The 13,365-nt window shown below is 42.6% G+C and overlaps 1 protein-coding gene across 1 annotated transcript in view; it reads right to left on the reverse strand.

Annotated features, from left to right (window-relative positions):
* Nucleotides 1–13,365, reverse strand: part of FHIT (fragile histidine triad diadenosine triphosphatase) — a 1,229,373-nt gene that overhangs the window by 439,079 nt on the left and 776,929 nt on the right. The window lies entirely within an intron of this gene.

A 13,365-nucleotide genomic window follows, 5' to 3' on the forward strand; every position in this document is an offset into this window, starting at 1 on the left:
CTTTTCTTTCATTTTAATGTCACCAAAAGGTCAAGGTGTGATCCAGATACCAATTCACCACCCAACAGACTTCGCTCCCCCCCCCCCCCCAATTTGGGAATAGCAATTTTAATATAAAATGGTCTTTACCCAAGTTCTTGCAAGAAAATATGTAAAAGGCTCAAATAATTTCGTATCTACAGAAGTAGAAAAGGCACTATTTCCAATAAATCCTCTCCAATCAGCCTGGCTGCTCTTTCTCTTTTCATACTTGCATATCAAGCAGAACAGATTAATTCAAACCAGAAGAAACAGCTTTTACGTTTGCTTCTGACAGAGGAGAAAACATGCTGTTTAGCAAGTCCTTTTAACACTGAACTCAATCAGGCCATCTCTGAAACGGAGACACGTCACCTCCCTACCCAGTTCACAAGGGTATCTGAGGGTCAAGCGAAAGTCGAGTTAGGCTGGCGAGGGCGCAACAAGCATGACTGTTAGCGGGACCGACCTCTACACTTAGCACCCTGTTAAGGACACACGTGTTGTTTCCTGAATGTTCCCTGTTACCCTGCTTGACTTCCTCTAAGAGTTAAGAGGACCCGGTGTGGAACCGGATGACTCGCTCCCTCATCGGCGGTCAAGTGCGGCAAAGGTGGTGAGTGCCAGGGAGAGGGGAGGGCAGGAGAGGGGGACAGGACACGGGGCCCTCGGGGAGTCTCAGGGCACTGCCCCTCTGCTAACCATCGACCACAGCTGGGCTCCTGCCCCACCTCTCTCGTTTACCAGTCATGTGGCCCTGGCACAGCCATAGAAGCCCTGGGTATCAGTTATCTACTTAGCAAGTTACCCCCAAAACTCAGGGGCTTAAAACAGCCAGGAACAGTTACCATCTGACGCAGGTTCTGTGGGCGAGGGGCTTCGGGGGTAGCTCAGCTCCCCGGCTCTGGCGCAGGGTCTTGGAGGCAGGAGGCAGAAGGTGCACCGGGTCTGGAATAATCTGCAGGCTCGACTGGAGCTGGCAGATTGCTTCAAAGACGGCTCACGTTCAAATGTGAGAAGTCGGGGCTGGCTTCTGGAAGGAGGCCTCACTCCTTGCCATGGGGACCTGGCCCCAGGGCCACTGCAGTGTTCTCAATATGGGGACTGCCTCCCCCGAGCTGAGGGACATTCTCGTGACCTCGCCTTACGAGCCACAAGCCGCTGCCTCCACTGTAAGGTGCTGGGCAGAGACCGAGCTGACCCGCTGCGGAAGGGCCTTCACGACGGGGGGAACATAAAAAGGTGGGGATCGTGGGAGGGTGGTCACCATGCCCTTTCAGTCTCCGAACCACCGTCTGCAAAATGCCAGTGATCATGGCTCTGCCTCCCGGTTGGTGGGGAGATGAGAGGAACCATCTATTCCAAGTGCCTATTATCCAGCATTTAGTCATGGATGCGGCTCTCCTCATTGCTTCCACCGTGCTGGGCAAAGCAGGTTTATGGTTGTCATACAAATTGATATGTAATAAAAATAATAATAAATAATAATACAGGAATAAACTCTGTGTTTTGTGTGTTCACAACTGTAAACCTACTTTGCCCACCCCGACTATGCCTTCTAGGGTCTAGCGTGTGTGTGTGTTGGTCTTTCTATCCATCTGTATCTGGACCCCTCTGGGCACCTGACAGAGCCTATGTATTTCTCCTAAGAATAATATTTTTAAACAAAAAATATGTAGTATTATAGAGAATACAAATTAAACTGATATACAGCTATCAGAATATTTTAAAACATATTTGTGATATAGTAATATGTGCTCCTTAATTAAGACATTAAATAATGAGACCCAATAGCAGGTCTAATAATCACTATATTTTCAAAGGAGTGATAAGCCAAGTGATATTTTGAGATATCATAGTAATAACTATGATATGATTAAACAAATCTATGATTTATTTCTGTTGGCGACAAAGTCACAAGTACTGCTGATGTTACCTGTGGTTCATACGCCTACATTCATACCTGAAAGAAATGCTAAATTCCAGTTAGGGATTAGTGTATGTGACAATGTAATTTTTTTCCCCCATCCAAGTTCACAGATCTCATAAACACTATTCATGAACCCAATGGGGGTCACCGGACCAGGGACTAAACTTCTCACTACACTCACACTGTCAAACAAAATGGAAGAAAAAAGAGAATGGAGATCACCTTTAATAGTTAATATCCCCTACAAATATAATTTTGTTCCTGCTAAATTTCCTACTACACACGAGAATCTCTAATGTCTTCCATGGCATTTCAAAATGATCTCCCCTTGAATTGGACATATACCTATGTAATGCTTTCATTTAAATGGGTTTTAATGAATCTTTAGACCTAGATAAGTGGATTTACAGAAGTTGTACATTAAAAGGCCATTTTAAGTTTTGGATGGAAAGGACCTTTAATTTATAGCTCCAGAAAATATCCATTGTATGGCTCAAAGATCCTTGTGGATTATAAAAGAGGAAATGACTAACAGAAAGGGAATTATTCACCACATTATTAACCATGACAAAAAGCTTCTGAATTGGAGCTTAAAACGGGCTATTTAAGATTCCAGCAATCCCTGGGACTTTGGCAACAAAAATGTTCAAAAGCCGTTTATAGCTGCTGTCAGATTTCTGTGAAGCATTTGAGATTCCTGTAAACTTATTTATATAACAAGCTAAAACCTGCAGCCGACTTGAAAGTCTTTTTATTCTAATTATGTAGAATTGCAAAAGCCTAGAAATGATGCTCAGTGTTCTCCCAAGAATATCGTCCTGAAATGGTAGGTTCGGAACTGGGTGTTTAGAACAAGGAATGAGAGTGTAGCTGCTATGGTTTATTATACAAACTGTAGTTTGGTAAAGTGGTTTCAAAGAACAGCCACTTAGCAATTCTCTCTGCAGCAGCACATTCTAAATGACTGCCCCTATCGTTCCCTCCTGGCCCACTACAGTGGTTTATTTCTGAAGCTCTATAGTTCATGTGTAATCATGTAGCAAAATAATTCAGGAGATAATGACCTGCCAGGATATCAGCCGACTGAGGTTCTCATCACAATACTGCTCCTGATGTTCTGTGTGGCTTCCCAAGCCAACTCTAAACTCTTTCACTTCACTATTCCAGTTTGACATGTGGCCCCCCTGTGCTCAGAAGAGGTGGCAGAAGACAAGAGTCAGCACTACCCCAAACTAGAAATATGACCTGACACTCCAAAGAAAAAGATTGATTTGGGGGAAGAGCACTGCTCTTGACAGCTTCCTCAGTGGCTCATAATGACCCCACCTTTTGGGATCCACACCCTTGGGTGATCTCCTCTTTGTCTGAAGGTAGGCTGGACCTAGTGACCTTTTTTCAACACACAGAATGTGGCACAGATATTAGGGTGTTAATTCTGAGATCTGTTTATAAGAGACCATCTTTCTCACTCTCTTTCTCTGGCCCTCCTCACTGGCTACATCATAGAAAGCAGGTCACCCTATGGAGAGCTTCCTGTGGAAAGGAACAGAAGTCAAGAATCAGACAACCCTAGAAGAGCTGAATCCTGCCGACCACCATGTGAGTGAGCTTGGAAGTGGGATATCTTCAGTTCTCACAAGAAGATACAGACTTTAGTATCAGAGATGTTAAATGATTTGCTTTCATCTCATACAGAGGGAAGGTCTGGGATGGGCAAGTGAAATCAGCTCTTTCCATCTCCAAAGCCTATACTTCACTGCATTACAGTCTTGCCAAATGACTTATGCTTCAAATATTGCCTATTTTGAAGTTAGAGCACACTTTCCTAGAGATGAAATGAAGTAACTAAAATGAATAGAGCTCTGTACCAATAGGAAAGGGAAGGGAGAGAAAATGCAGGGTGGGGAGAAGGGATGGGGCACTGACAAAGTTTCTTACACCAAGAGCTCCTGAGTCTCAGCATTTTGGTCCAGGAGATGGCTGGGGGTGGAGAGGTTGAGACAAGTATGAATGCCTGAAGAACCTAAGAAAACCAGGTGGCCTCATCCCACATTTCCCTACTTGGAGGTGGATTTGTCTTGACCCTAGGGTCTTTGCAGATACAGTTAATTAAGGATATCAAGATAAAATCCTTCAGAATTTAGGATAGGCCTTAAATCCAATAACTGGCCTTTTTATAAGAAAAATGAGGGAGGTATTTGAACACAGAGATACATGAAGGAGAAGACAGAGGCCAAGACTGGAGCTAGGGTGTCACAAGCCCAAGAACAATAGTATCTACCAGAAGCTGGAAGAGGCCAAGGATTCTCCCCTTACATCTGCAGAGGGAGTGTGGCCCTGGCCCTGCTCACACCTTGGTTTTGGCTTCCAGAACGAGGAGAGAATAAATTCCTGTTGTTTTAAGCCACCAAGCTCAGGGTCATTTGTTATGGAAGCCCTGGGAAATTAATACAAATGTCAAGTGATACTAATGCCCAGCTGAGATAAGAGCCACTGCTTGAAATTCTCATCTCACGTCTGCCTCCCCAGTTCAATCACGATTTTGGCCAAGTTAGATCCAGATGGCAAGAACTGGCAGTGAGAGCAGCTGCAACAATATCCAAACCACTTTCACCTTCAAGGAGAAATATTTAAAAGTCAATGGGCGAAAAAGAAAGTTTTCTATGAGGTTGTTGTGAAAGATTTAATTAGAAATAATAAGTGTAAATGAAGATGAACATTCTACTGTAGTTGATTATCACTTCCCGATTAGCAGTGTCAGGAATGAAGCGTATCCTCAAGTGGGGGTGCTCCTTCCCTCCCAGGAGCAAGAGCCGAGAAAACTGAGGAAATCAGGTGGCCCCAGTCTAACTTGGACGTTAGCTACTGCTCACTGCTCTTGAGCTTTCCATAAAAAAACCCTCTAAAAACCAAATCTTTATAGTACGTCCTGCTCTAAGGGAGCCTTAGAAAACAGTATATGGGCAAACCAATCCCATCTGTGACTTGACAAGTAGATATAATTAAATTGCTGGCCAAGAGCCTACACCCAAGCAATTATAAATACCAACTAATGAAGGCAGGGAATCAAAGGGTGAATAATATCCGTAAACACATCAGAACTATAACAAGATTGCTATGCAGAAAAAGTGTGTGCAACTCTTTTAAAATGCTCTCCCTTACACAGTTGTAAAATGAAATGTGTGTTTTTTTTTTTTTTTTGCTTGTTGGCTTTGTTTCAAATTGCTATTATTACATCTTCATAGTCAATTAAAACACATTCACCAAACTAGAAATCTGCTGAAGTATGTATGTATAAGCACACATAAATATAAACTATTGAATTGAAACATTAAAATATTCTCCATAGCAACCCTAAATCAAACTGATACTTCATTTTGGTTCCCCTGATGCCAATGCATATAGTACATTAAACCCACAGCTTTCAGAGCATAAAAATGCCTTTGAAAACATAAGTAATCTAGACATGATGTTCAAATGCACTATAATATACACCTTGGTTTATAGCTATTATTTCTTTCCCAAGATCACATTTCTATGAGAAAACAGCAGTCTACAGATGATAGTGGGTTATTAATTGTAAGAGTGAAAAAAGAAATTTTGATTTTGTAAGTTCTACTGGGGTTTCTATGCCCATAGTGATAGGTTACTCATGTCTAATTTGCACTTTTCCGAAAAAGCTCAAGTCAAAGACCATGGAATCTACAAACTACAAAAGTTGAGGAGGAAGGGCACTGGTGCTAACCAAGATCAGGAAAGGGTAAAGATCTTAGTCTTTCACTTCAAAGTCCTGGTCTCCACACAAGGAAGCAAGCATATGCTTTACCAACCTTCACTGGCAACAGACAATGTTTAATAAACGTATGTTGCCCGGCCGGGCGTGGCTCAGCGGTTGAGCATTGACCTAGGATCCAGGCGATCGGGGTTCGATTCCCGGTCAGGGCACATGCCCGGGTTGTGGGCTCGATCAGTGACTCTCTCATCATTGATGTTTCTGTCCCTCTCTCTCCCTCTCCTTTCCTCTCTCTGAAATCAATAAAGATATAAAAAATAATAATAATAAAAAATAAATAAATAAATAAACATATGTTAATGGAGAAGGAACTCAGATGTAGATCTCAAAGTGATCTAACTATATGTTTCTTCCCAGTATCATAGGGCATAAGAGAAGAGACTACAATGTGCCTGTTTTTTGGCCTTGGGGATGAGGTAGTCCTGCACTTAATGCCACGAAAATCACCCTGAGAAAGTAGTTCTCAGCTCCACTCCCAGAATATAGGGAAAATCAACAGTGAGCACTGGGCTGAACCAATTTAGATGAAGAGTGATGGGGGGCCCTAGCAGGTTTGGCTCAGTGGTTACAGCAACGGCCCACGGACTGGACTGAAGGGTCTTGGGTTGGATTCTGGTCAAGGGCAGGTAGCTTAGTTGCAGACTTGATCCCTAACCAGGTCAGGGTGAGTACAGGAGGCAACCAATCAATGTGTCTCTCTCACATGAATGTTTCCCTCTCTCTCCCCCTTCCACTCTCTCTGAAAAGCAACAAAAAAAATATCCTTAGGTGAGGAATAAATAAATAAAAAAGAGCAATGGGGGACTTAAGGGTTCACAAAATACACTTAAAATTTCAGAAACTGAGCTTTCAAATCACATCAACACAATTTTACATGAATTAAGACCTATTTTGGGTTAGGATCCAGCACCAGGTGATGCAAACACAAAATCTAAAAAAAAAAGAAAGTTACTTGAAATTGTTAACTACACCTCACATGGTGCCATGGAATTCCCTAGAAGGAAAAACTACTGTAAATTGTATTTTTAAAAGCAATCTCAGCAATACAATCTACCCTGAAGCCACAAATTCCCTTGCAACCAGTGATTGTTCAGTCCTTTTAAACAGCTTTCATGAGCAATGCAAAGCCCTGTCTTCAGAAGGAAATCAAGAGCAGCACCTTAAAGAACTTCAAGGGGGAGAACTTGGGGTCTTATACTTTGTCTTTGTTGAAAAGAAATGCTGGTTAAGTTCCATGCATTAAAATGACCCATGCAAAACATGCTTGATGACATGAGATAAATAACAACAGATCCACTCTTGCATGTCTGAGGGTCCTTTTGAGATACTAAAATGCACTTGATGCACTGAAACATGAAACCATCAAATTCTACTGCTAGAAAGGATGTCTGTGATTTATCATTCCAAAGCCCTACAGAGGAGTCTACATTCCAGCAAACAAGGAACGTGACCAAGGTCACAAGTTAGTTGGCAACAGAAGTTGGACTGGAATATATATCTAATTTCATTATACCACACTTTAGGTTTCTAAATGCCAAGGGGCATGAATGTAGAAACAATGGCTACAGTTATATGCCGTGCCTAAAATAACAATGACAAAAATAAACCCAAAGTCTCAGTTAAATTGTTTTTCTTTGTATTTTCCCCCAGAACATTCCCATTACTATAGACCCCTCATATTGCCCTTTTGTAGCCACACCCACTTCCCTGCCCTTCCTTAACCACTAGCACGTTCTCCATTTCCATACTTTTGTGATTTTAAGAACATTACATAAACAAAATCACACCAGTCGCCATTTGACATTGGCATTTTTTACTTAGCACAACTCTCTAGAGAGTCATGCAAGTTTTTGTGTGCAATGATGGTTCATTCCTTTGAATGCTGAGTGATCTCTATGATGTGATGTACTGATACTGTTGTAATTAACTAGTTATGAGTAATTGGAAAGGAGCAAAGGGACGGCCAAATACTGTACGCCATTTGTGCAGCTTTGCCAGGAAGATGCAGTTTAACACTCCCCGGGTACATTCCCGCAGATCTCTTGGGGAAGAGACTGGACAGGGGAAGAATAGATGCATGTCCAGTAAAGTCTGGGTGATGTAGAAAGGTGCTTGTTGTCAGTCAGACCTGGGAAGTGGTCATTGGCCTGAGCACACATGACCACTGCAAGAGCAGGAAGATGTGAGATATTCAACCCCCTACACAAAGGAGTTTGCTCTCTTGCACTCTTGGGACTCTTGGGACTCTCATGGCCATGTAGATCCCAAACAATGGACTAATGGACTGCAACTAGCCTAATGCTGAACTGGACCTAACTCCGCCATGGAAAAGAAACTCGGGACACTGGCTTTGCTTCTAGCTTATTGAATCCCCAGTTGCACGTCGTCCAGGAATGGATTAAGGGAAATGGGACTTTGGAAACCCAGGATGTAATTCCAGGCAAATAAAGCTTCCTACCACATCTCATCGTCCTGTGGGGGCCTCCGGAAACGCTTATTCCAGTGGTACCCCAAAAGCCCCACTCCCGCTAGCAACAGAGAAAGGCCATCCATGCTTTTCTAAAATAACAGTACCACATTTCATCTAACCATTCATTTGCTGAAGGACATCTAGGTATTTTTTCCAATTTTTAACTATTATGAATAAAGTTGCTATGAGCATTCATGTATGGGGTTTTGTATAGATCTAAGTTTTCATTTATCAGAGGTAAAATTGACATCTTTACCATGATGAGTTTTCTAACCCCTGAAAACCACATGTCTCTCCACTTATCTATACCTGGTTTGATTTACTTCATCAGCATTTTGTAGCTTTCAGCATATAAGCCCTGTATATGTTTTGATAGATTTGTAACTAAGTATTTCTTTTTTTTTTTTTGAGTGCTTGATAATAGTTTTGTATTTTTAACTTGGTGTCCACAAGTCCATTACTTGTATAAAGAAATATAACTGATTTGTGTATGCTGATCTTTTATCCTGCAGCATTGCTGAACTAGTCTATTATTTTTAGAAAAGGCATTATTTTATAGATTCCTTAGGGCTTTTTATGGACATTCAAGTAATCATCTGCAAAGGGACAATTTTATTTCTTCCTTTTCAATCTGTATTCCTTTTATTTCCTTTTCTTGCCTTATTGCACTGGTTAGAGTCTCCAATACTGTGATGCACAGCAATGGTGGGAGTGCCCATTTTGTCTTATCCTGAATCGTAAGGAGGGAGCATTTGGTCTTTCACCACTGAGATGATGCTACCCGTAGGGTTTTTCTTTTGTTTTGTTTTTTGTTTTGTTTTTCTTTGTGTGTGTGTGTGTGTTTGTAGATGTTCTTTATCAAGTTGAAGAAATCCCCCCTTTTCTACTTTTCTGAGGTTTGTTTTTTTAATTATGAATAGATAATTAATTTTTCACATGCTTTTTCTGCAGGAATCTATATGATCATGTGCTTTTTCTTCCATAGCCTGTAATTACGGTGCATTGCAGTTATTTCATTTTCAAATAAACCTCACTTGGTCATTGTGCATAGTTCTTTTTATATACTGTTAAGTTCTACTTGTTAAAATTTTATTAAAAATCTTTGCATCTAGCCCTGGCCGTGGCTCCGTGGTTAGAGCCGCGGCCTGAAGGCCTGTGCACCAGAGGGTCGCAGGTTTGATTCCCTATCAAGAGCACATACCTGGGTGCAGGTCTGATCCCCGCCCCCAGGTCTGGATGAATGTGGGAGGGAAACAATCAACGGGTCTCTGTCAATGTTTCTCTCTCTCTCTCCCTCCACCCTTCCTTCAACTCTCTCTAAAAATATCAGTGGAAAAATTATCTACATTCCTCAGGTGAGGATTAAAAAAATAAAATATATTAAAAATTTTTGCATCTGTATTTATGTGGGATATTGGCCTGCGGTTATTTTCCTATTGTTTTGGTATGGGAAATACTAGCTTCAATGAATAAATAAATAGCTTTCCTTCGTCTGAAAACGTCTTGATTGCCCTGCATTCCTGCAGAGTCTTTTCACTAGGTACAGAATTCTGAGTTGATCTTTCCTTTAGCACTTAAAAAACATGGCACCTCTTCTGCTTGACTGGGCGAAGGGGGCCCTGTTGCCACTGGGCAGTGGTGCAAGTCCTGGCTCTCCTTAGGCCTCGCCCTGCCGTGCGACCACCCGGGGAGCAGCGATCACTTCCTCACTGCTGGTGGGCTGGAAGTCCAGGCTCCCCAGCGGGCTGGAATCACCCCTCCCAGCAGATCTGCAAGTCCAGCGCCCGCCTTGGCCTGCGAGGTGTGGGTGCTTCATCAGAGCCCAGGGAAGGTAAAAGTCCAGGATCCCCACTCGGCCTTTGCTGCTGTAAGTGAGGTGGGACCACAGGAATTTTTGTTTGTTTGTTTGTTTTTGTTTTGTTGGTGGGTTTTGGTGGTTTTCTGTGTTGTTAGGCCGCCCCTTTCCTAACCCTTTGACTAGAGAAAGCAGGCTTTTGTCATGACCCCTTTTGCCTGGGCCTTTGGCTCTTAAGGGTTGCTGGCTTCGTTAGCACCACACCTGGAATATCTGAGGCAAAAATAAAATCCAGGGAACTCACTGCTGTATTGTTACCTGTCTGACTTCTCACCACCTTTCCACATCTTTTTATATTTCAACACCCAGGATTTTTAGTTGTACGAAACGAGAGGACAGACAAGCACGGGCTATTCCTTCTTCCCAGAAGTGAAAGCCCTTCGGCTATTTTGAAATAAATGTGTTTCTGCTCACTGTTACCTCGCCAGACCCTGCTAGGTAAGAGAATTCAAGACAAAGGAGGTGGAAAACGGAGTGATAACGTGAGGGTATTAGCTTCCCCGGGAGAGGAGCAAAGAGAGAGAAAGTGGGGAGAATTACAATCAAAGACCATTCACTTAACAGTCTCGTGAGGTGTCTGCCACTGAAACAGTCAGTCAGTCTCACTGTTTTCTGTAGACGGAGCTGATACTGTTGAAATGCCTTCCACCGCTGCTGTCAGCACAAGATGATAGCATATTGGATGATATTTCGTCAATTTTCAGTCAAGATATAAGTAAAAAGCACATTATTTCATTCTGATGATGAACTCCCTGCCCACTGCCCACCCTGCTCCAACAAAACCCAGTCCTTCCGGCTTTTCTCAATTTTCAGCAGTGATCCAGCCACTACTGATCCGCTAGTTCCAGCCAGACACAGGCGAGGCATGTTGGATATCCCTGGCTCTCCATTCCCAGCGTCTGATGAGCATATCAGGGGCCTGCTGCTGGACTTCGGGACATCTCTCAAATCTTTGCACTTCACTCCATCAGCCCTACTAGATACAGAGCCCATTTTCTCCCATCTCTGTCAAAATAGTCACTGTATTTGTTTTCCTGGTTCCAAGTTCTTTTCTAAATTGAAGCCAGAATCACCTTTGCAACTCCCAGATCAGATCTTCCAAACCCACTCTAGGTTCTCCAAGGTTCCTTAAGAGCCTTGGATCCCATTCCAGCTTCCTCTCTCCCAAGAATTTCATTTGTTCATTCATTCAAAGCAATGAAATGATTTTCCCTTTAATAATTTACTCCAAATAAGAGTCTAATCTAAAAGCATTATCTAACTCTTTAATACCATTACGAGCAACAAAATAAAGCTAACATCAGTTTTTAAAATAGGAAATTAAGCCCAGACAGTGTGGCTCAGTGGTTGAGCATTGACCCATGAGCCAGGAGATCGCGGTTCCATTCCCGTTGGCACATGCCTGGTTTGCTGTGGCTGGATCCCCAGTAGGGGGTGTGCAGGAGGCAGCCGATCAATGATTCTCTCTCATCACTGATGTTTCTCTCTCTCTCCCTCTGAAATCAATAAAAACATTTAAAAAAAAATTTAAAAAAGGAAATTAACTGTGACCTTTGGCATTGGCATTGCTTCATCAGGATGAGAAGAAAAACTGGAAATATACCATAGAGCTAGCATGTTTCACCAGGACAGCCTCAGGTGTGTATTACTTCAGAGTGGGACTGCCAATCATAACTGGCAAACTCGCACTGAGACTCACAAAACAGGTAAACCGTACCTGGCCAAAGCATGACACACACTAAGCTTAAACTCTTGCATCACCAGCTCATTCGGAGCCATGATTTATCCTCATAGTCTTATAAACTCTGCCCATTCTAGAAGCTGCCTCATTGATATATTCTGACCAATAGCTACTAAGAGCATCCCATGACTAATTCCAGCCCCCAAACCTTCTAGCTTCCCCTTCACAAATTCTTCCTTTTTAGACAACACGCAGTTCTGCTGTGTGTTCACCTTGCTGTAGCACGCCAAGAAACCTACCTTAAAGTCTGACTTATGTTCCTGATGATCGTTAGTAATTAGCCTTTAGCAAAATAAACACTTAGAAGAGGTATAAAGAATTCATACCTAACTTTGAACGGTTATTACCTCTTGAAGGGCTGTGTAAGGAGGTGGGAGGGTGAGAGGGGTTGTAGATTACTCCTTAATTTTCTGTATTACCTGCATTTTTAACAATGAAAATGCATTCACATGTCACCTCTGCGGCTTTAAAAACATCCATTAGCCCAGCTGGTGTTGCTCAGTGGTTGAGCACTGAGAGGTCCCCAGTTCGATTCCCGGTCAGGGCACATGCCTTGGTCACTGGCTCAGTCCCCAGTAGGGGCCATGCAGGAGGCAGTTGATCAGTGTTGATGCATCGATGTTTCTCTCTCTCTTCCTTCTTACCTCTCTAAAATAAATTTTAAAAATACTAAAAAAAACCCATACATTAAATGCTAAATACAGGCTTGTCAACTAAAATAATCCTGTAAAAGAAAAAGATGCTTCTTCTCAGGAGATAATTGAATGCCTACATTGACTAAATATATTTAAAGTGGTTATGATTCAATGTCAGACTGGTAATTTTTGCATCTATTTTAATTGCTTTTTAAAAGAAGTATCAGGAGGTTCCAGTTAGGAATTAACTGCAGGCCACTTTGAATCGATGTGCTGTGGGAATTCAATGGTGCTGTTTTTGTGTTTTACTTTTTGAAGACACTAGTCACTCTCCTTTTTTAAAAATCGCTGAGTCCAGCTATTATTTATTGGAAGAGGCTCCTGACTGGATGTGCACGGCTTCAGTGCGGGGTGCTCTCCAGCCTGTCTCCTCCCGCACATTTAATCCACGGACTAGTCACTGCTCTTTCCCTCCTGCAACAGGCCTGCTCCAACCTGAGTAATTCCTCCTGCCTGAGCTCTGCTGCCATTTGCTCCTGGAAACCACAGCGAAGGACTCGCTTACATATCTCACAGTGTTTTTCTCCTCCAAAGCCTCAGTTTTCAGATAATTTGATGTTCATCACAGCATCCAGCACTGTGCCTTGAAATACGCAGCTATTCAAAAGAAAGCAAAACAACAGCAAACTCTGTGGATTAGAAACGGCATGAGATCACACAGCAGATTTCTGAAACATAACTCCCTGTTTCAGAAGCTTTCCTTCACTGCCCTCCAGTCTTCCAGGGCTATTTCACTGAGGCTGAACTCACATCCCTGACTGAGAAAGTTCTGAGGCTACATTCCTTCATCAAAGCTACTTGGGAGAAAGGGTGACCCACCGGAAGATTCCATCTAAGTGAAAACTGAACTGAAACGGCCAAGC

Source organism: Miniopterus natalensis, chromosome 15 (assembly GCF_054644295.1).
Source record: "Miniopterus natalensis isolate mMinNat1 chromosome 15, mMinNat1.hap1, whole genome shotgun sequence".
NCBI lineage: Eukaryota > Metazoa > Chordata > Mammalia > Chiroptera > Miniopteridae > Miniopterus > Miniopterus natalensis.